We start from the raw sequence: 24,651 nt of genomic DNA, 5'->3' as shown, positions 1-24,651 counted from the left end.
CCCGCCACCGGAATCTTGATCTCCCTTACCCAGATTACTTAAAAAAAAAAAAAATTAGAACTCCGTTTCCGCGCCACTCTGCAGGCCCCAGACTGGGAGTCGTTTGGCCGTCGCGGCCCGGGACCCGGGGTGCAGAAGCGCCCCATCCGTGGGGCAGGCCTTTAACGGAGGGGCGCTGCCATATGGCCGCGCTCCGCACGACCCGCCCGCGCGCGGGTCCCCGGCGGCCGAGGGAAGCGGCGGAGGGAAGCGGTGGCCGGCGGCCGCTTCCCGGCGCGCGAGACAAAGGCGCGCACGCCCGCCCGCCCGACACGCGGGGACCTTCCTACGGCCCCAAACTCTCGGCCCTGGAGGGTGGGGGCGGCGAAGGGACGCCCCAGCCTCGGATCGCCTTCTCCGATTGCTGCTTCTTTGTTCTCCGCGGACAAGTTTCTTTGGCCGAAACTGGGGAGTTAGATCCCTTTCTCTCCCTTGCTGTTACTGTTGCTTCAAAAGCATCTGTTTTCGGGGTGGGGGAAACATTAAACTTTCCAAGTGGCACTGGCCTTTCTTGGAATGGGACTTCCGTGGCAGGAGGGAGATTGGCACTTCGGTTGATGACAGCTGGGCAGAGCCGGGCCCCCGGGCTGGGCCAGGGGGCCGGACGTGCCCCGTGGGCAGCCGAGCTGGATGGCCGGGCGGCCGAACCGACGAGCTGCTGGCGCACACCCACCTCCAGGACCCCCGCCGTGGCGACCTTTCCAGATTTCCCCCTTAGGAGCTCCGGCTGAGAACCCGGCTGGCGGCCCGCAGCTCCCGCTCCTCGCCACGCCCTGCCCTCTAGTATCTTGACTGATGGCTGTAAAGACTTTACATTTTTGTTCCAAGGGTTTTTGCATCTTTGATTTCGGTGTTGGTTTACTGTCCCCAGGTGGCACGTGCTTTGGAAAATGCCCGGCTGGTGTGTGGATCACCTGGACTGGGGTTCAGTAGACGTGGTCCTGATGATGGGCCGGCCTCGGAGACTTGGCGGTTGGGACAGAACACTTTTTCCTCTCGGTCCCTCCTCAGTTCCTTTGCCGTGTCCTGTTGGAGTGTGGACATGGTTGCCGGCTTCCTTCTTCCGAGGCGTGTTAAGAGGATCGAGTTTTTGTTCCATCCCTGGGTTGGGAAGATCCCCTGGAGAAGGAAATGGCAACCCACTCTAGTATTCTGGCCTGAAAAACCTCATGGGCAGAGGAGCTTTGGGGGGCTACAGTCCAAATGGTCGGAAGGAGTCACTGACTCGACAACTAAACACACACACACAACAGGCACTGGAGGTAGGGAGTCAGTCACCCTTTATGATCCCCAAAGATGCTTTGGACCACCCCAAACAATAAGGATACTTGCTGTAAGCAAATACAACCAGAATAGAGGGCTTATTCATAGCTCCTATTCCAAAAAATGTCCTTCCTTTTCGGGAAGTGAAAAGTCTGGACTTGAAATGTTGAACAGTCATCCCTCTCTCTGCTTCCAAAACTGGCCAGTGTGTCCTGCCAGGCTGACTGAAGATTTCCCCTGACTGCCCACCTCTCCTGGACCCCATGGCTCTTCTTGGACATCTAACATGGTAGGGGGTGGGGTCTCTCTAGATTTCAAGTTCTTGAAGCATCTAGACCAGTGTGACGTTTATCTCCCAGGACCGGGCTCGGATCATCATAGCATCTACTATAACGCTTTTTATGGAAGCAATGTGGTCACAGTACTTCACACATTTTGAGCTGTTCTGCAGGGGAGCAGAGGATTGGAAACCACTGATTTGATCAGAATAAAAAGGAGTAGGGCATAGAGGAGAAGGCTTTAGAGCCGCCTGCCTCTACTCCCTGGTGGGGTGTGGGTGGATGCTTAGTTTTTGGATGGATATACTTGCTTTGGTGAGATACATTTTTTTCAAGATAAATGAAGAAACCCTTGTGAACTCTATAAGTAGGATAGGATGAGAGAAGGCGCTCTTTAAAAAAAAAATTTTTTTTTGACTTAGGTGGGGAGGCAGTCTTAGTTGTGGCACTGAGATATAGTTCCCTGACCAGGGATGTAACACAGGTCTCAGGTTTTGAGATCAGAGAGTCTTAGCCACTCTAGCACCAGGGAAGTCCTGAGAAGGTGCTCTTAAATCCACTTCCCTCTCCCTTCTTTTTAAAATATGCACAAGTCTTGGTGTTTTGCTTCGGTGCAGATGGTGGAGGGTGAAGAATACTAATGTACAGAAGGACATGTGGAGATCAAAGCACTTAAAAATACATCTTTTCATGGAAGCTAATGGAGGACTTTGAGTTTAAATGAAATTTTAAATTGCTGTCCTTAAGAAAAGCACAGGAATGCAGAAATGTGAGTGATTTTATGGGAAGGCACTCTGCTGATTAGACTTGGAGTGTCTGCCCTTGACTGGTTTTTCTGGAAGGCTTCTGTGTAGAGAACTCTGCTTTTTTTTTTTTTTTTTTTTTTTTTTGATGTCTACCCCTGTGGAGAAGTGTGGACCCAGTGCCTGGGGGAAACATGGCTGAACTAATTGAAATTAGATGGCAGTCTGGTTGGTGAGAGTTTTGTGGAAAAGTACAGCCCATGGGTACCAGTGCTGCGTTTCTTAGTAATTTGTGAAAATGCTTTGAAAATGATGAAGTATTGTGTGACATAAAGCTTTTCAAAGAAAAAAAAATAATGAATGACTTAGGAAAGGAGGGGATTGCTAGTGAAAATTGTAAACATCTGATTTTCCAGGCCAGTAAATGAAAAAGGAAGTAACTTTGTAAGACCTGTTAATAGTCCTGATAAGCAAAATTCTCACAAAGTAACATTCTCCTGGCAGGAACTGCACCCCCTCACAACCCTTCACCACTTCCAAGTATCTGTCTGCATTTTAAATGGATGTGGAAGCTTAGATCAGTAAATTCTCTAGTGTTTTGAATAATTTTTCTCCTCCTAGTTTTTCATTAATTTTGGTAGGTTCTTATGTCCCAGAATTCACCAAGCAGTGGAATACTTGAAAAGCAAGGGGTAGCTTGGAGGTCATGGAAGAGGACATATTTAATTATAAGGTTTGTTGGAAATAGTCTGGGGTTGTTGAGGTTTTTATTTGTTTGCTTAACAATTTTTTTTTTAATTATTTTGTTGGTTTGTTTTGTCTCGGAAGGAAGGCAGAATTTAAATCTTGGCCATCGTGGGTAGATCCACACAAGGCATTTTCTGAAAGAGAGCCTCGCCTGGGCTTGTGTGTTGGCACCGCTTTCAGTTCTCCTCTGACTTGTGGGCCCTTGGCCTCCATCCTTGTGAAACTTTAGGGTCTATTCATGCCAGGCTGTTAGGACCAGACTCCTGGATTCCCAAAGTGGCTCACACATCAGGCATCTTTCCTCCCTTTATTGGAGGATGAGGGAGTACCTCCAACATATTAGGAAATGTATCCCCTTTATGCCGCTGGAGAATTGGGTTTAACTTAAAAAAAAAATCAAGCCAGTGGGCCTACTTTGTGTGTTTAAATCTGTAATTGGGACTTCACTGGCCAGTCGTGCAGTTATGTACACTTCTTTTTTTATTTGTTTTCAGTGAAATGCCTGTAATTCCGTTGTTTAACTTTTAGTTTTGAGATGATTGTAGCTTTATGGGAAGTTGCAAAAATCGAAGAGAGGTCCCGTGTTCACTTCACTTCTGTCTCCCCCATTGGTAACATCTCACTTATCCCAGGGACGGGGGAGCCTGGTGGGCTGCCGTCTATCGGGTCACACAGAGTCAGACACGACTGAAGCGACTTAGCAGCAGCACATAACCAGAGCATAGCAGCGGAACCAGTAAAGAAACGTTGGTACAATCCAAACCATATTCAGACTTCACCAGTTTTACATGCGGACATTTGGGGGGAGGGCGGTGTCGTATCCTTCGTCTGTGTGGATTCCTGTAGCTACTTCCGCAGTCAAGATACAGAGTTGTTCTTTCACCTCCGAGCTCTTTGCGCCACGCCTTTGTAGTCACGCCTCCCTTAGCCCCGCCCCATCTCTTAAACCTGGTAACTTGTGTGGTTTTTTGTGTGGCTCTTTGCCATCTGTAATTTTGAGAATGTTACATACATAGCTTTATGCGGTATGTGGTCTTTTGAGATTAGCATTTTCACTCAGCATAACACCCTTGAGATCCACCCAAACCGTTGCATCATCACTAGTTCATTCCTTTTTATTGCTGAGTAATATTCTATGGTGTTGATATACCAGTTTGTTTAAGCATTTACCCACTAAAAGACACCCAGCTTGTTTTCAGTTTTTGGCTTTTACAGTTGAGGTTGCTGTGAACATTCATGTACAGGTTTTGATGAGGACAGAGTTTTCATTTCTCTAAGACAGATGCCTTGGATTGCGATTGCTGGGTTTTGGATGGTAAGCATATGTTTAGTTTTTTCTTTTTTAAAGAAATTGTCAAACTTTCCCAGCATGGCTATACTCTTTCACATTCCCACCAGCCATGTGAGAGGTGCAGTTTTTCTGCATCCATATTTTATTTGTTTATTATTTTAGTCTCCCAGTAAATGCTCTAGTCTCATCATGGTTTTGATTTGCATTCTCTAATGGCTGATGGTGTTGGACCATCATGTGCTTATTTGTCATCTGTGTGTCCTTTATGGTGAAATGTCTGCTCCTGTCTTGCCCATGTTCTAAGTGTATTTTTTTTTTTTTTTTTTTTTTTGCTATTGAGCTTTGAGAATTCTTCATATAGTCCAGATATGAGTCCTTTGTCAGATTTGTGGCTTGTGTATATATTTTTTTCCAACATGTAGCCTGTCTTTTTAAACTTTTAACAGGATCATTTAGAGGACAAAATTTTTAAAAATTTTGCTAATATCCAGTTTATTGATTTTTTTTTTTTTTTTTTTGCTTTTATGAACTGTGCTTTTGGTGTCACATCTAAAAACATTTTGCCCAAGTTAATTTCCCAAAGATTTTCTGTTTTTTAAAAGTCTCATAGTTTTACGTCTTCAAATTGCAGTTCCCTTATACCCTCTTAATAATGTGTATGTCTTGCTATCCATGTTATCCACCATCTCTTAGGTGTCGATTGTATATTTTAGTGCTCTGGAAGCCCACCGCTGATTCAGATATAGTTCCCACTCTCCCAAGCTCACTATTGGCGCAGTGGTGTGCAGATATTCCCAGGTGTTACTGTCAGAATAGAGAAGAGCGAGGGAGAAGTATGTGGGAACCGAGAGAAGAGAAGCCTCAGGGAGTTCCCCTCTGATCAGGGTCAGGGAGGGCTTCCCTGGGCATGTTGCCCGAGCACGGTGAGAAGACAGTGGGTTCTTGCCTTCGATCTAGGTTTTGAATATTTTACTGGCATGAATTCTTCCGTGTAAGTTACCCAGGTTCTTGAGCACGGGCTGAAAGACTGAGTAAACCGAGTGGTTGAGGACTCTTTTGAACAGCACGTGGCATACTAGCCTTTAAAAGGAAGTACTTAAAACTGAATAACATAAAGAGTATGAGTAAGGTTGAATAGATTTAAAGTTAGAATATGTGTCAAAATGAAAAAAGCAATAGTATTTTGGATTGTTTAGGTCGGATAGATCTGGTTTGCTTCTTGGCCCTGCCTCCTCCTTGCTGTGTGAGCTCAGCGAATGTGACCTGTGCAGCCTCACAGAGACAGTGGAGACAGTCATAGTGCTCACCTGGGGGAGGAGGGTGCAGGTGAAATCAAATGATGCATATATAGTACTTAGCACAGTGCTGGGCACAGTCAATAAATGCCTATTATTATTTTAAAATAGCAGGAGATAAATGATTTTGTTTTGTATATTCTCATTTCTTTCTCTGAGAAACTGGAATACCAGCTCTTAATCATCGAAGCTTAAAAAAAGCCATAGAAATTTGTCTTTTCACACTTGGGAACACAGTTGTGTACTAAATACTATTTATTCTAAAAATTATTTAAGTATAGTTGATTTACAATATTGTGTTAATTTATGCTGTACAGCAAAGTGATTTATGTATATATATTCTTTTTCATATTTTTTCCATGATGCCTTATTACAAGATATTGAATATAGTTCCCTGTGCTATACAGTAAGACCTTGCTGTTTGCAAATATTTATTGAGATTAGAAGCTAGGATACTCTGTTCACAATCTAGTATTCCCTATAGAATATACCTTTCCCCTGCTGCTGCTGCTGCTAAGTCGCTTCAGTCGTGTCTGACTCTGTGCGACCCCATCTGACTCTGTGCGACCCCATAGACGGCAGCCCAACAGGCTCCCCTGTCCCTGGGATTCTCCAGGCAAGAACACTGGAGTGGGTTGCCATTCCCTTCTCCAATGCATGAAAGTGAAAAGTGAAAGTGAAGTCTCTCAGTTGTATCCGACCCTCAGCAACCCCATGGACTGCAGTCTTCCAGGCTCCTCCATCCATGGGATTTTCCAGGCAAGAGTACTGGAGTGGGGTGCCATCGCCTTCTCTGTACCTTTCTCCTACTTCTAAACCAATTTCTTTTTTAGAATTTATGTAAAAAGTTTTTTTTGGCTGCACTCGTGGCCGAGCACACGGGCTTAGTTGTCCCGCAGCATGTAGTTAGCTCCCAGGCCAGGGATGGAACTCGCGTCCAGATTCTTATCCACTGGGCCAACAGGAAAACTCCTAAACCAAGATTTTCTGAGTAAAGAACAATTTCCTCTGTGCCCTGACCACAGGAGGTGTGTGCGGTCCCGAGCTAGTTCACAGCTTGGTGGTGGTGTCACTAAGACACTAAGTTGTGTCTGACTTTTGCGACCCCATGGACTGAAGCCCGCCAGGCTCCACTGTCCATGGGATTCTCCAGGCAAGAATACCGGAATGGGTTGCCATTTCCTTCTCCAAGGGTTCTTCCTGACCTAGAGCTCAAACCTAGGTCTCCTGCATTACAGGCAGATTCTTTTACCGACTGGACTGAGTCCTTTATTACCTGAAGTACAGTACATCAGGGCTGATGTCACCAGGACGTGTCTCAAACTTCACTCCCAGCGGCTCCCTTTCCTTTCCCTTGATGACCAGGTTGTTTATTTCCCAGAGGAAATGGCCTGGGCTTCAGATGTAGAATTGTGGCACAGTGGTTCTCAAACGTGGGTGGACATGGGAATCATCAGGAGGGCTTGTTTTAAGCCAGACTGCTGGGCCCCACTGGCTGTTTCTGTTTCAACAGGGCTTGGAGAGGGCCTCAGAATTTGCGCTTCAGACAAGTTTCCAGGGGCCACTGTTGCTGCTGGTTCTGGTTCGGGGACCACACTTTGAGAAGCACTATTTTAGGGCATAGCCTCCCCCCCACCCCATAAATTAGCCTAGACTGGTGCTTTACTCTTTGGAACTGAGACTGTTCCTGTTTAATAGTTGAGATTAACGTCAGTTTGATTTCTGTGGCTCCTGGCTGATGTGCCTGATTGCATCCTCTAATCCCTCCTCCACGCCTTCCCCCTTCATCACCACAACTTTTCCATTGTCTTTTGACCTCTCACCCCTTGGAAGACGTGTGAGGTTAGGGTGCATGGTGACCAAGTGCTGGTGATACTGCCTTGGCCAATTCACTTATGTAAAATAAATGTGTTACTAATGCTTATATCCTGATGTTAGGTGAGGCTTCCCTGAGATAATGCATGTGAAAGGGCCACATAAGAGGTAAAGCATGGTGCAAAATTTATTTTTTATTATTTTGAGCATCCTTGATTTCCCTTTGAAAGAGTATCCTAGGATTTTGGGGGTGGACTGATGCTGAGTCTCACTGCTGCTGAGGGCACCTGGTAAAGACGGCAGGGACATTGTGGAGTGGCTTCCTACAGTGGACCATTTGGGCTCGGGTCTCTAAGGGCCTTCTGAGTTGTGATGTGTTGGAGGCACATTGATATATAATTGTCAGGACCAGAGAAGAGTTCAGAGCTGGAAAAAAGCTGGAGCGGATGCTGCACGGTTAAGGAAGTTCACTTCCTCACAGTAGAGAAATAGAATTCCATGGTTTTTTTTTTTTCCTGGCAGCTTAATCTGGCCCCTGTTTTTTTGTTTTTTTTGTTTTTAAGTTCTAGATCTCCTCCGTCCACGGTAACCACTAGCCACATGTGGCCATCTAAAATTAATGAGCATTAAATGAAATTAAACCTTCAGTTTAGTTTAGCCAGGATTCAGGTGCCTAAGAACCATTTCCAATCATCACAGCAAGTTCCACTGGCCAGTGCTATTCTAAAAAGATACTAACCCTGTTTGTCTGAAGGCAACATCACTGGGCTTCTTATTGTGGGACCAGGACATGTTTCTGAGTGAAATGTACCACTCCTCCTTGGAGTTCTGGTGTGGACTGATGGGGAGAAAATACTCCACTGTCAGCTTGAACCTCACTTTGCCACTTGGCGTTTCTGAGACTCTTTACTTGGAAGGTAGGTCAGTGAGGCATCTGGGAGCGGAGCTTACCAACTTAGCAGGCTGCTGTCAAAGGAGGGGGGTCTACTGTTTCTCGGGGGTATTCCTAGATTTGTTTGTGGGGTTCCTCCAGGAATCTGGTCCTTGAGAGAAACAAATGGAAGTGTCAGGGTGGGTTTAGCCCTGAGATGCCCCTCTCCTGGGGACCGATTTAGCCCCAAGATGCCCCTCTCCTGGGGACCGATTTAGCCCCAAGATGCTCCTCTCCTGGGGAGGGATTTAGCCCCGAGAAGTCCCTCTCATGGGGAGGGATTTAGCGCCGAGATGCCCCTCTCCTGGGGAAGGATTTAGCCCCGAAATGCACCTCTCCTGGGGCAGAATTTAGCCCTGAGATGCCCCTCTCCTGGGGAGGGCTTTAGCCCTGAGATGCCCCTGGGGCGGGATTTAGCCCTGAGATGCCCCTCTCCTAGGGAGGACTTTAGCCCTGAGATGCCCCTCTCCTGGGGCGGGATTTAGCCCTGAGAAGCCCCTCTCTTGGGGCGGGATTTAGCCCTGAGAAGCCCCTCTCCTGGGGAGGCCCCACCGTCAGCCTGGCCTCCTCCACCTCGGGTCAGCTGCTTCTTCGCACCAGCCTGTGCCAGCGGGTGGCGGGCGGGGGGCTCGCTCATCTGGTTCAGGGTGCCGGTTTGGACTTGCTCGGATGCCATTCCCCACTGCGTCATTCTCGCTGTTGCTGCCTTTGAAGGTGTTCCGCAGACTGTCGAGTGCTTCTCCACTTCCTCACCCGCACCCGCTCAGTCACCAGGTGGGCCCCAGGAAGTCTCCTGGACCCATCCCCTTCCTTCACGTGTCTCCACTGCCCCACTGGCTGGACTCCTGTGACCTGGGCTCGTGTGGGAGCCACGCGATAGGCGCTCCCCTCTCTGCTGTCTCACACCTCTTCCGATGAGCCCTGTCCTCCCCACCACCCCTCTCAGAACAGGCAGAGCCAGACAAGGATGGCAGGTGTCCTGTCTTCATGCCTGCTCTGCCTCCTCAGTGTGAGGTGGGGCCCACACACACCCCGTGGCCCTGCGCCTCCCTGCGTGCTGCTGGCATGTCCCTGCCAGCGGCCACTGCTCAGCTGTAAGGGCTGCTCTGGGAAGGGAGGCCCAGGCGTGGGGCCCCGGAGCACGTGTGGGCCCGCCTTGCCCTTCCTCACAGGAGCCGTGCTCTGAAGGGCTCTGAGAACAAGGTTTCTCGTGAGTCATCCTTTCTGTCTGGGCAGTCTGGGGAAAGGAGGGAATGTCATATTCTCTTGTTTCCTGAGGGATGGGCTCCTAGTATCATGGCCACCAAGTTGTTCATCCTGGTGATGGGGGAAAATTTGGTTGAAAGATGTGAGGGCAATTTGTTCATTCATATGAACTCTTAATTTATAATCAACCCTCATTTTAGGATGGTAGGTTTGTTTTCAGTGCTTGATATTGCAGGCAGTACTTTAATAGCTTTGTGCTTACCTCTTTGCAAATGTGCTAATATATATCTAATATAAATTTCTAGAACGATAATCACATATGAGTACATTTTGAATGTTAATGGATATAGCCAAGTTACCTTCCAGAGGTTCTGTTTTTTTCCATAAATTCTCCTCAAGTCAGTTTTGTTCAAATTTTACCACCTGATAAAGAAAAAAACTGTTATATTTTAAATTTTTATTTATTTATTATGAGTGGCATTTAGCATCCTTTTATACATTTATAAACTATTTGTATCTTTTCCTGAGAACTTTCTATTTATGTGAAACTTCTGCATATTGATTTGCAAGATCTCCTTATACATTGAAGGATGAGCCATTAATTGTCAAAGAAAAAGATGTGAGGGCAGACAAGAGGGCCTCTCTGGGGTCTTTTTTGAGGGACAGGTCAAGAAAGAGGAAGGGTAGAAACAGAGACTAGGAAATGTTCTTTTTCAGAATTATGGAACCTTGTGGATGCAGTAGACATCTGTTTCTGCGTTAAACTCCCTGCAGAACACACCTAACTCCACTCTAGTTTCTGAAAAAAGAAGTGGTCTAATGTCCCTTTCACTAGAAGAGGAAAAGAAAATGCCTTCTGAAATCACAGTGGCTTAAATGAAGGCACCTGGGAAGTACTGTAACCAGCAGCACAATACCATTTACCCGAAACCCTGAAGACAGTGGGGATTGTGAGGGTAAGAAGCTGGAGCTTTGTTAAAGGCAAGGGGTCCCCAACCCCCAGGCCATGGGCCTGTAGTGGTCCGTGGGCTGTTAGGAACTGGGTGAGCAGCGGGTGAGCCAGCAAAGCTTCGTCTGTATTTACAGCCGCTCCCCATCGTTTGCATTACCTCCTGAGCTCCGCCTCCTGTCCATCAGCTGTGGCATTAGATTCTCAGAGGAGCTCGAACCCTACTGTGAACTGCGCATGTGAGGGATGTAGGTTGCCGGTTCCTTCGGAGAATCTAATGTCGGATGATCTGTGTTGGTGAGGCTAGCCCCGGGGAGTGGCTGCCACTGTCTCCCATCACCTCCAAATGGGACTGTCTAGTTTCAGGGAGACAAGCTCAGGACTCACCCTGATTCTGCAGTATGGTGAGCTGTATAATTATTTCAGCTGTATAAAGTAATAATAATAGAAGTAAGGTGCACAGTCAATGCTGTGGGTCTGGACTGTGGCAGGGCCTAGTAGAGACGGCTTGTTTCTGTCCTCTGTGCTGAGAAGAGGCCGGAGGTGACTGGATGATTTGGGATTGGGTCATCTGGAGACTCCTTCATTCATTAACCTGGCCCCAGAGCTGAGGTGCGCTTCAAGGCTAGGTGTGCAGACTGGAGCTCCTGCAAGTGGCCTTTCCTCTCAGCAGCAAGCTAGTCAGAGTTCTTACATGGTGGCTCAGAGCTCCAGATGGGAGTGTCCCAGCAAACAAGGTAGAAACTGCTCTACCTTTTATGTTAGTCTGCATCCATTAATCCCAAACTCCCAATCCATCCCTCCAACCAGTCGCCTTGGCAACTACAAGTCTGTTCTCTACGTCTGACATAGAGAAGTTCATTTAAGTTGAGATAAGTTCATTTGTGTCATATTTTAGATTCCACATGTAAATGATATCATATGATATTTGTCTTTCTCTTTCCAACTTCACTTAGTATGATAATCTCCATCCAATAGCCATGATTCTTGTTCCATTTCCCCATTCTCGTAAAAGAAGCCAGAATGTATTGAACATACACTTTGTCCTGGAACAACTGCTTGTAGCCCTTGCTGTTGTCTCAGTTAAGCTTTATAACAGCACTGTGTAGGAGGTCCTATTATCCCCAATTATTAATACCAATGTAATGGCCAACAAGAAGTTAACTCGTTTGCTCTAGTTCAGGTAGTTTAATATATGGCAGAGCCTGGATTTTTACATGGTTTAAGAATCAACGTACATTGTTTAAGAAGGAGATTTGCCAAAATAAAATGAAAAGCATGGCACATCCTTCCTTTCCATTTAGTGGATATTTTCTCCTCTGTCATTTTTATTCTTTAAACCTTTCTAATACTCTGGTCTTCTGGCTTGAGAGCATCATTCTCTTTTCCTTTCAGTCATCATTTCTTACATCCTTCCCTTTGTCCAAGTGTTGCCTGACTTCCTGCTGGGCTAGTTATTACAATTTCTTTTCTTCCCACCTCTTAAAAGTAATCTCACGGAGCCTTTTTGCCAATCACATATCACTGTTGATTTGTGTTCCTTTTTATAACAAGGGCAAGAAAATGCATTCCTGTGCAGGTGTTTTCTAGAGAGGCTGCTTTCTCTCTTCAGATGCATTGCTTTCAATCAGCAGGATTCGTTCATCTGATAGAGTTCAAGCAGGGCTTTGCATCAAAGGGGCTGTGTGTGTCTTCTCTGTAAGTTTCACCAGCTTCTGAGAGCTGTGGGCATATCTTTCTTTGCCTGGGCAGGGAGGTGACTCATTTTCAGGTATGACTGCCTTGCAGCCATTTTCATCTTAAAGTTATCCTTAAGTTTCACATCTTTTCCTGAAAGAGGTTATAGAACAGAGTAGTGTTTCTCAAAGTGGTGTCGTGTGGAACACCGGGGGGGTTTCTGAGACCTAATAACTATCTTCATAATAATATTAAGACTACTAAGATGTGTGTCTTTTCCACTTTATTGATGTTTGTACTGATGGTACAGAAGCAACGTTGGGTAAAACTACAGGCAGATCGATATAAATCAAGGCAGTGGCCTCCAACTGTATTGGAAATCAGGCCGCTTCTAACCAACATGGTATAGAAAGCCCATTTCACTTAAGAATGTTCTTGTTGAAGTGGTACAAATGATCAATTCTATTAAATCTCCAGGCTCAAGTACATCTTTTCAGTGTCGTGTGTGACCAAGTGGGAAGTACACATAAAGTACTTCTGTTGCAAAGGGAAGAAGAGTCCTTGTGTGACAAGCACTTGAGTCTTGAGTTTAACTAGCAGCTTGTCTCAGGTTTAGTTGAAAGAACAATGGACAAACGATGGTTATTCTGAGTTAGGTATTTGGTAGCTGCTGTTTTCTCAGAAGTGAATAAAGGGAGACGTCAAGAAAATCAATGGACAGTATTTGCTACTGATGGTAAAACTCAAGCTTTCAAGTGAAAATTAGAATTTTGAAAAACTTGCATTTGCCAACTGTGAGCTTGACAGCTACCCAATATGTGGAAGAGTTTTCTGATGATTGTGATCTGTGGTGTATTAACAAATGTGATTTTCTTGATATTGCTTACTTGAATATTTCCATGTATGGAAGATTTTGCATAGGTCAATGAACCATTATTTTTCTATGACCAACGTATGATGTTAGCAAATCCTACATTGATAAAGAAAATTCCAAAGTGAAAGGTGGACTGATAGATTATAACATAACAGAATATAGAGAAATATCCAGGAAACATTCACCTGAAATGGCTTTTTAAAAAGCTTATTTTTTATTGAAATGTAGTTGATTTGCAATGTTGTGTTATTTTCAGGTATACAGCAAAGTGATTCGGTTCTATAATCTGTTCTTTTTCAGATTCTTTTCTTATATAGGTTGTAAAATATTGGGTATAGTTACCTTTGCTATACAGTGGGTCCTTGTTATTTACCTATTTTACATATAGTAGTGTGTATATATTATCCCCAGATTCCTAATTTATCCCTCCCTTCCACTTTTCCCCTTTGGTAACCATAAGTTTGTTTTCTAAGTCTGTGAGTCTGTTCAATCTTTTGTAAGTTCATTTGTATCATTTTTTAAGATGACTTATTGATTTACTTTACCTTGGTATGACAGTCTCTAGGTCCATGATATTGCTGCAGATAACATTATTTCATTCCTTTTTTTATGGCTGAGTAACATTCCGTTGTCCCTGGAGAAGGAAATGGCAACCCACTCCAGTATTCTTGCCTGGAGAATTCTGTGGACAGAAGAGCCTGGTGGGCTACAGTCCATAGGGTTGCAGAGTCAGACACGACTGAGCAACTGACACACACACAGCATTTCATTGTGTGTGTGTGTATGCACATCTTCTTTATCCATTCATCTGTTGATGAACATTTAGGTTGCTTGCATGTCTTGGCTATTGTAATAGTTCTACAGTAAACATTCGAGTAGGTCTAGTCTATCTTTTGAATTATGGTTTTCTCTGGATATATTCCAGAGAAGGCGATGGCACCCCACTCCAGTACTCTTGCCTGAAGAATCCCATGGATGGAGGAGCCTGGTAGGCTGCAGTCCATGGGGTCGCGAGGAGTCGGACATGACTAGCGACTTCACTTTCACTTTTCACCTTCATGCATTGGAGAAGGAAATGGCAACCCATTCCAGTGTTCTTGCCTGGAGAATCCCAGGGACGGGGGAGCCTGGTGGGCTGCCGTCTATGGGGTCGCACAGAGTTGGACACAACTAAAGCGACTTAGCAGCAGCAGCTGGATATATGCCCAGTAGTGGGATTGCTGGATCATATGATAGCTCTATTTTTAGTTTTTTGAGGAACCTCCAAACTGGTCTCCATAGTGGCTTCACCGGTTTACTTTCCCACCAATAGTATAGGAGGGTTTCCTTTTCTGCACACCTCTAACGTTTATTATTTGTAGACTTTTTGATGATGGCCATTCTGATTGTTGTGAGGTGATACCTCATTGTCGTTTTGATTTCCTTTTCTCTAATAATTAGTGATGTTGAGCATCTTTTCATGTGCCTTTTGGCCATCTCTGTGTTTTATTTGGAGAAATGTCTATGATATGGTTTTATAATGCACATTGCAACTACCTTTAAAGAATTTTCACTTGCTGTGTTTTGGTATAGTTTCAAAGAATAGTCACAAATATATGAGAAGGGTATTAAAATACTTTTTCCAACTGTGTGTTTGAATGAGACCAGATTTTCTTCATCTACTTCACCTAAAAAATGCGTAGCGGTAGATTGACAGCAGAAGCAAATGTTAGAGTACAGCTGTCTTCTGTTAAGCCAAACATTAAAGAAATTGGCAAAATTATAAAACAACACCATTCTTCTTACTGCTTTTTGTTTTAGAAATGAGTGTTCCTAATGTGTAACTTATACTGGGTTTATTGTTTTTAAATGGTTGGCATATATTTTAAAAATGTAAAGGGGAGCACTTTTTTCCTTTTTGAGTGGCAAAGACTATAGATTCTGGAGCCAGACCAGCTGGGCTTTTTTGCCATTTACTAGTTATGTAAGTTTCTAGCAAGTTATTCTCTGTGCCTTAGTTTCCTTATTTGATAAATGAAGATAAGCCTCATAAAGCTATTAGGAGGACTAAATGAGTTCATGTGAGTTCCTCAATGCCCTTCATGTAGGAAATGTTCAGTAGTGTTTGGTTACTTCCATTTCCCTCTTTCCAAGACATGTAGTTCATTTGCCTCCAGGAAATTGTATTTTGCAGCATGTTTCCCTCTTTTCTAGTATAAATTGGGGGTTCTTATTACAAAACATAAATAGACTCACAGACCTAGAGAGTGAACTTATGGTTACCAGAGGGTAAGGGTGGGGGGAAGGGATAATTAGGGAGTTTGGGACCAACATGTACACTTGCTATATTTAAAATGGATCACCAACAAGGGCCTACTATGTAGCACAGGAAACTCTACTCAATGTTATGTGGCAGCCTGGATGGGAAGGGAGTTTGGGGAGAATGGATATGTGTATGTGTATGGCTGAGTCCCTTTGCTGTCCGCCTGAAATTATCACAACATTGTTAATCGGCTATGCTCCAATACAAAATTAAAAGTTAAAAAAAATAAGTCATCAGATGTGAATTAAGGGAAATTGAACAGCAGAAATAAAAGCAATGTCACAGACCTTAAAAAAATAAATTGTGGTTTTTCTACTGGCGTTATTGTGTGTGAACTTCATGAATTCAGTGTGTGTGCATTCTTCTTGACCTAGCTCTGTAGCTCTTGACAGATTCTTTGAAAGGTGTTGTCCGTGATGCCAAACATGCAGGTGAAAGAGAGGAAGGAGGTAAGCGTGGCCCAGCAGATCCAGCGTGTGTGCCCTGAGAGGGATGTGGGCTCTATCCCTGCTCACTGCTCCGCGCCACCATCCAGCTGCTTGCGTCGTTACGTTTCTGTACCGGTGAGTCCTCCACTTGTACAGCTGTCTCTCTCAAGCAGTCATATTTGTCACAAGCCTCGTACTGGGCAGTCTTTTGTCCTGACAGATACTCAACCGTCATAGATCTTTGTGGAATGTATAGATGAGTTGTTTAGTCGCTAAGTTGTGTCTGACTCTTTGTCATCCCAGGGACTGCAGCCTGCCAGACTCTGTCCATAGAATTTTCCAGGCAAGCATACTGGAGCAGGGAGCCATTTCCTTCTCCAGGGGGTCTTCCCGACCCAGGGGCTGAAGTTGCATCTCCTGCATTGGCAGGCGGGTTATGTACCAACTGAGCCAATAGGGAAGCCCATACATAAGAAGATGAGCGAATTAGTGAGTGATTCCGCACGGTGCTGCTAATCCAAGTCACAGACCCGTGAGCTTTTGTAACTCATAGGAGTTATAAGAAACCCAGATACTATCACAAACACCTACGTGTTTTAAAATATCATTTAAATTCTGTGGTGTGCTTTGGAACAGTCCAAGTTGAGTCTGCATCTCAACCTTAAGGCCATGAGCTTTGTGACTCAGAGTGTCATTCCTGCTTTTGTTTCGGTAAAAAGGAGATAAGGAAACCTAATTCTCAAGGATGTGAGAATTATCTGATGTAATGTTTGTACCATATTGTGCTCAATATGTTACTTTCTATGCCTTCCTTCCCTGTAATTAGATAGCTGCTTGTCATGTTTGGCTTGGTGACAGTTGGCCATGTGATTTCTGAGTTTCAGAAATAAATATATTTATTGTATGATAGGCAGTTTCCCAGGCTTTTTTTTATCATTATTGAATTAGATGTATTTTTTGTATGATTGCTTTGTTATTGTATCTTTATAACAATATTTTAGATGTAACTGAAATAGTCATTGGAGAAGGCAATGGCAACCCACTCCAGTACTCTTGCCTGGCAAATCCCATGGACAGAGGAGCCTGGTAGACTGCAGTCCATGGGGTCGCGAGGAGTCGGACATGACTGAGCGACTTCACTTTCACTTTTCACTTTCATGCATTGGAGAAGGAAATGGCAACCCATTCCAGTGTTCTTGCCTGGAGAATCCCAGGGACGGGGGAGCCTGGTGGGCTGCCGTCTATGGGGTCACACAGAATCGGACACGACTGATGCGACTTAGCAGCAGAAATAGCCATATTCCCTTATGCTAACCAGTCATTCAGGTTAGCAGTTATGAAATAATGGGGCACCAAAACTATCAACTTCAAATATAAATTTATGAAAAAGTAACAATTTATGCAAAGAATTCTTCATTTTAAAGGAGTAAATGCAGATTCATTGGTTGGCTAATTTTAGAAAAGTTGTCACTTTTAATTGTTCATCGTCATTTTGGTTCATAAATCTAACACGTTTTGGCTTAAAATGTGATTGAATTACAAAATTTCAGTTTACCGCAACTTTTCAGTTCATGTGTTGTACAAGATCTTGTATGACAGAGAAGTCCAAGCTTCCCAACCCCGATTCTGCATTCAGATCAATTGTGAAGTGTGGCTCTCCAAAATTCATTTCTGGTCCACACTTGAGGTGATCTTGATGTTTTAGGTCTAACATGGGGACTTGGAGGTGACATTTTAAAAATGTCCCTGAGTACTTTGATGCACCACAGGTCTGGAATTCATTGTTAAAGTGGAGACACTATCGTGAAAATAATAGATGGCTAAATGAGAGAGGTGGGAGGGGCGGCTTCATCCTCTGCCTCGGTGTTACAGTGGTTGGCAGCAGCTTGCTCTCCTAAGCTTTTGTAAGTAATAACACAAACCTGCCTGTATATATTGGCATTTATGCAGGCATATAGGGAGAGAAGGAAGCTTTCTCTGAGCCTTTTCCCATTGTTCACAAGCAAGGACATTTCATTAAAACTCCCCTAATATTGACATAAGAAATTAGGCAGGAAAAGAGGACTTAGAATCAAGTGTGCACTTTGCAGTATACCTGAATCATTGTAAATTAACTAGACTTCAGTTAAAAAAAAAAGAATTAAGTATACATTACAATTCCAGTCCTGGGTATATATCCAAAAAAAGATACATGCATCCCAGTGTTCATAGTAGCATTGTTTACAGTTGCCACGATATGAAAGCAACCTAAGTGTCCAACAACAGAGGAATGGGTAAGGAAGACGTGATATATATACACAGTGGAATACTACTCAGCCATAAAAAGGAGTGATATTTTGTCATTTGCACTAACATGGATGGACTTGGAGGGCAAGACATACAGAGAAATGCAAACGCTATATGATATCACTTATATGTGAAATCTAAAAAATACCCCAAACTAGTGAATATAACAAAAAGGAAACAGACTCACAGATACAGAGAAACCTGACCAGTGGTTACCAGTGGGAAGAGAGGGAAGCAGGGGGAAGGTCAATACAGGGGAGAGGATTAAGAGGTACAAATTATTATGATTAAAATAAGCTCCAGGGATATACTTAGCTTAAATAGCCAATATCTTATTATAACTAAAAATGGAGTATAACCTATAAAATTGTGTATTACTGTATTGAACACTTGTAACATATAATATTGTACCTCAACTGTAATTCGATTTAAAAAATTGTGTGCACGACTGACTGATCTTTGGAAGGCATGATTGCTTAGTAAGAAGAATTTTGTTGTTGGAGGGTCTGAGGGACTGTTCTGCTGGCTTGTTTTGTGACCCTGGGCATGACTTAACCACTGTGAGCCTAGTATCCTTGTTTACAAAATGGGAATAGGGTTGTGATAATTAAATACAGTAATTTTTATATCACCCTTGCACTTAATGTTGTTCAGTCGCTCAGTCATGTCCGACTCTGCGACCCTGTGGACTGCAGCATGCCAGGCTTCCCTGTCCTTCACCGTCTCCCAGAGCTTGCTCAAACTCATATCCATTGAGTCAGTGATGCCATCCAACCATCTCATCCTCTTTCATCCCCTTCTCCTCCTGCCCTCAATCTTTTCCAGCATCAGGGTCTTTTCTAGTGAGTGGGCTCTTTGCATCAGATGGCCAAAGTATTGGAGCTTCAGCTTCAGCATCAGTCCTAATGAATATTAAGGGTTGATTTTCTTTAGGATTGAGTGGTTTGATCTTGCAGTTCCGGAACACTCAGGAGTCTTCTGCACTTAATAGGCCCTCAATAAATGGTAGCTCCTGATTGAATGGTTATATTCTTATTACCAAAGCGATGTTTAATTTCTTGGGGGGATATTGGTTGCTTAAATTGTGTAGTTCATTCATGAGCCGATGTTGATTTGTGAAGTTGGTGGTGAGTGTGATGAGAAGAAAGGTACTTGCCTCTTGAGAGTCCCAGTCCCCACGAGACACTGCTGCCTGGCAGGCCTCTGGGGGCCACTCAGCCGCAGCAACATGCATCCATAAGTTCTGGAAAGCTGAAGGAACAAATATGTATGTTTAAAGATGATTTAAATCTCAGTCATTCAATTAATGTAAGGCTTATTTATTGAAACTGATCCAAGTAAATAAGTTCTAGAGACAGATCTGTTACACAGCGTAGTGCCTAGAGCTGACAGTACTGTATTGTGTATTGAAAAGCTGCTGAGAGGATGGGTCTACTGTAAGATTTTACCACGCACACATGCACACATCAGTCTCACAAACAACAGAGAGGGTGAGAGAAAACTTTGGGAGGTCATGGATATGTCCGTGACCTTGATGGTGGTGATGATTTCATGGTGTATTCTTATCTCCAAACTCATTGAGTTGCATACATTAAATATGTATAGCCTTTTACATGTTAATAACACCTTAATAAAGTGGTTTTAAAAAAACACTCGAGGAAAAGAATCTCTGAAGTCCAGGTACTTCTAGTTTTAAGTAAGTTAACCTGCAAATACATCAATGTGAAATATGAATTATAATATTATGTGCCATTTGAGTCAAGATATTTAGATAGTCTTTGGATTTTATATTAAAATCTAAATTTAGGACTTCCCTTGTGGTCCAGTGGTTAAGAATCTACCTGCTAATGCAAGGGACACAGGTTCTGTCCCTAGTCGGGGAAGATGCCACATGTCAAGAGGCAACTCAGCCCGTGGACCACAGCTACTGAAGGCCAAGCTCTAGAGCCCAAGAGCTGCAACTGCTGACGCCCTTGCACCCTAGAGCCTGCGCTCAGAGACAAGAGAAACCACTGCAATGAGAAGCCCGAGCACCTCTACTGGAGAGTAGCCCCCTGCCAGCTGCAGCTAGAGAGATTCCATATGCAGCAGTGAAGATCCAGCTTAGACAAAAATAAAAAACCTCAAATTTAAAAAATGACTTTCTCTTGGTAGATGAAGTTCTTTTATCATGGACTCTCTCATTGTGAGTCCAGGTGGTAGGACTGAGATGATTCCTTTTTTTTTTTTAATGGTGCGTAGTTGGATACCCTCAGAGGTCTCCTGACTCTGCACCAGCTCTCAGACCTGTGGGAAGGAAGCAGAAATCAAAGGCTGCATTTAGAGCACAGTCCCAGGGCTCCCAGGGTAGTGCAGTGGTAAAAGAATCTGCCTGCCAATGTGGGAGATGCTGGAGATGCAGGTTCGATCCCTGGGTCGGGAAGATGCACTGGAGAACAAAATGACAACCCACTCCGATATTCTTGCTTGGAGAATCCCCATAGACAGAGGAGCCTGGTGAGGCTGCAGTCCATGGGGTCGCAGAGTAGGACATGACTGAGCGACTAAGCATGCATGCACACATGCCTGTAATTAACCTGTTTTAGCGCTAGATGGCTATTTTTTTTTTTTTTTTTTTTGCCCAGTAGCTTTTACCAGGAGAAGGCAATGGCAACCCACTCCAGTACTCTTGCCTGGCAAATCGCATGGATGGAGGAGCATGGTAGGCTGCAGTCCATGGGGTCCCTAAGAGTCAGACATGACTGAGCAACTTCACTTTCACCTTTCACTTTTATGCACTGGAGAAGGAAATAGCAACCCACTCCAGTGTTCTTGCCTGGAGAATCCCAGGGTTGGGGGAACCTGGTGGGCTGCCGTCTATGGGGTTGCACAGAGTCGGACACGACTGAAGCGACTTAGCAGCAGCAGCAGTAGCTTTTACCAAGCCCAGGTTTCCTGAATAGTTTGAAAGAGACAACTCACCTTTGAGTTAAGCTCTGTAGAATTGAGAATATGTTTGTAATTGGTTATTTTTACATGTACCTTAATTCCATTAATGTATATTTATCGAGTATCCCTGGTGGCTCAGATGGTAAAGAATGCAAGACGCTCGGGTTCAGTCCCTGGGTCAAGAAGATCCTCTGGAGAAGGGAATGGCTACCCACTCCAGTATTCTTGCCTGGAGAATTCCATAGACTGAGGAACCTGGCGAGCTATATAGTTCATAGGGTTGTAGAGTTGTACCCGACTGAGTGACTAACATTTTCCCTTTTTTTTTTTCTTTTACATTCAGTATCCATTATATGCTAGAGACTGTTGCGTTCACTTATCGTGAATGTGTGCAGATGAGTCATTGATTCAATAAATATGTATTGAGCACTTACTTTGGTCTTATTCCTGCTAGAAACTGGAGATACAGAGGTAAATAAGGCATGGCCTCTGCTGTTAATCAATTATAAGTTATTAGGGGGACAGATGGAGAAGGCAATGGCACCCCACTCCAGTACTGTTGCCCGGAAAATCCCATGGATGGAGGAACCTGGTAGGCTGCAGTCCATGGGGTAGCTAAGAGTCAGACACGACTGAGTAACTTCACTTTCACTTTCCATTTTCATGCATTGGAGAAGGAAATGACAACCCACTCCAGTGTTCTTGCCTGGAGAATCCCAGGGACGGGGGAGCCTGGTGGGCTGCCGTCTATGGGGTCACACAGAGTCGGACACGACTGAAGCGACTTGGCAGCAGCAGGCAGGGGGACAGACTAAAAAAATTAAATACACAGGGAATTTAATATATCGTGGCGTAAGTGTGCATGAACTGTGATGGGAACACAAGTGAGTGGCATGTAAAAAATTGGGAGAGGAGGGGTAGATGATGTCCTGAGGAAGTGGCACTAGAGAAGGACTTCCAGAGACATTCGGATAGTCAGGGTAAATATGGTAGTGTTTAGTGTGTGCTGAAGTTAGAGTTTCCTTGACTCAACTCATACAGGGAGAAAGGCCCTCCAGATGGAGAAAACTTTGGAGGAACTGCAAGTATTACTCTAGGTTTTGTGCAAAGGATATTTGGGTTAATAGACACGAGATTGTGCTAAGTCATGTCGTATTTTAGATATTAACAGTGTTATTTTCTTAGAATAGGTGTCAGAACAATTAATTTTTTTTAAATAAGGTAGGTATCAGAAGTTCTTTTTTAAAAAATTATTGAAATTTAGTTAATTAACAATGTGTTAGTTTCAGGTATATAGCATAGTGATTCAGTTATACAGATATGTATAAATGTATTATTTCTTTACATTCTCTTCCATTATAGATTATTACAAGGTACTGAGTATAGTTCCATGTGCTATACAGTAGGTCTTTGTTGTTTATCTATTTTATATATAGTAGTGTGTATATTTTAATCCCAAACTCTTAATTTATCCCTTTTCCCCTTCCCCTCTGATAAGTGTTTGTTTTCTATGTCTGTGAGTCTTTTTCTGTTTTGTAAATAAGTTCATTTGTATAATTTTTTTAGATGCCTCCTATGAGTGGTATCATATGATATATGTCTATCTGAAGTTCTTGATTGTAAGCTGCACAAAGTAAGTTTGGCTAAATTAAGCAATTTGTTATTGTCACTCAGTCATGTCCGACTCTTTATGACCCCATGGACTGCAGCACGCCAGGCTTCGCTGTCCTTCATCATCTCCTGGAACTTGGTCAAACTCATGTCCATTGAGTCAGTGATGCCATCCAATCATCTCATCCTCTGTCGTCCTCTTCTCCTCCTGCCTTCAATCTTTCCCAGCATCAGGGTCTTTTCTAATGTCAGCTCTTTGCATCAGGTGGCCAACTTAAGCAATAGAAGAATTTATTGAAAGTACCTTGGGCAGCTCACATATTAATGGAAAGCCTCAGAAAATGAGCAGGATATCTTTAGGTGAAGATATACTGGGAACCCAGGCAGGGCTAGACTTCTTGTCTTGTGATGATGGCGGTCACCATAGACACCACTGCTGCTCTTAAACTCTTGGGGGTTCTGTTACCATAGACACTTTAGCAACACCCTTTGTTTTTGTTTCATTTCCTCAAGATTCAGAGTCTTTGGTTGGAACATCAGTTAACTAGGCCTAGGTCCTTCTAACTGCTAGAACAGAGAGGGGCCTTTTGGCTTCTGTAACAGGAGGTAGACTCAGCCCCAAGGCTTACACAAAGAATTCAGAGTTCTCCAACACTATTTAATTTAGTATTTAATTAGAGATGATTGACTATCAGGAATATGATAGGTAATAGTTGAAAGCCGAACCACGTAATTCTAAATTATTTTCCATTTCTGTAGTGTTTATAATGCACTAGGGCTTTTATTTATTTTTACTGAAGTACAGTTCATTTACAATGCTGTGTTTCTGGTGTACAGCAAAGTGATTCAGTTATATATACACACACACTCATACATATTGCTTATCATATGCTTTTCAATCATGGTTTATTTTTAATACTTATTTAGTTGGCTGTGCCATATTTGCACATGTGGGATCTTTATCGTGGCATGCAAACTCTTAGTTGGGGCATGTGGGATCCAGTTCCCTAACCAGGGATTGAACCCTGGCCCTTTGCATTGGTAGCATGGAGCGTTAACTGCTGGACTACTAGGCAAGTCCCTCGATTATGGCTTATTAAAAGATATTGAATATAATTCCCTGTACGGTAGGATCTTGCTTTTTATCTGTTTTATATTTAGTAGTGTGTATCTGCTAATCCCAAACACTTAATTTATTCCTCCCCGCATCCTGTTTCCCCTTTGGTAACCATAAGTTTGTTTTTTATGTCTGTGAGTCTTTCTGTTCATTTGTATCATGTTTTAGATTCTGCATGTAAGTGATGCCATTTGGTATCTGCCTTTGTCTTTCTGACTTCATTTAGTATAATAATCTCTAGGTCCATCCATGTAGCTGCAAGTGGCATTATTCTATTCTTTTTTATGGGTGAGTAATATTCCATCGCACATACGTATCACATCTTCTCTATCCATTCCTCTACTGATGGACGTTTAGGTGGCCTCTGTGTCTTGGATGGTATAAGTCGTGCTGCTGTGAACATTGATGTGCAGGTATCTTTTTGAATTTTCTAGGTGTATGCCAAGGGATGGGATTGCTGGATCCTATGATAACTTTATTGGATTTTGAAAACCTCCCTTAAATACTGGATTGTGGGTCTGTAGATGCAGCTTCGTCGTGCTCCTCACCCACACTTAAGCGCCAGTGAACTCCCTATCGCTTAAAGTGCCCAGGCACCTCGGTGACTCAGTCCCTGTGCCTCACCTTTATCTCACTGGGCTCATCTTTCCTCACTAGCACCCTCTCGTCACCCTGAATTGGATTAACAGCCTCCTCCTTTTTTCCACTTCAGCTTAGGAGTCTTTTTCTCCCTGTCATTTCAGCTCCCGAATCACCTCCATCAATCAATAGATAGGAAGGAATTACTCCTGAGTCACCAAAACTTTGTGTCCCTGTAATAGGGCACTTACTCCGAAGTGAAATTTGGATCTCTGTGTACACCTTGTCTCCA

General features: G+C 43.7%; 1 protein-coding gene across 5 annotated transcripts in view; it reads left to right on the top strand.

Moving 5' to 3' along the window:
- AMOTL1 (angiomotin like 1) overlaps positions 1 to 24,651 on the top strand; it is a 199,882-nt gene that overhangs the window by 76,731 nt on the left and 98,500 nt on the right. The gene's annotated exons all lie outside the window — the stretch shown is intronic.

Source organism: Bubalus kerabau, chromosome 15 (assembly GCF_029407905.1).
Source record: "Bubalus kerabau isolate K-KA32 ecotype Philippines breed swamp buffalo chromosome 15, PCC_UOA_SB_1v2, whole genome shotgun sequence".
NCBI classification, from domain to species: Eukaryota; Metazoa; Chordata; class Mammalia; order Artiodactyla; family Bovidae; genus Bubalus; species Bubalus kerabau.
The sequence above is the reverse complement of the archived record's forward strand: the minus strand, read 5'-3'. Positions and strand labels throughout refer to the sequence as shown.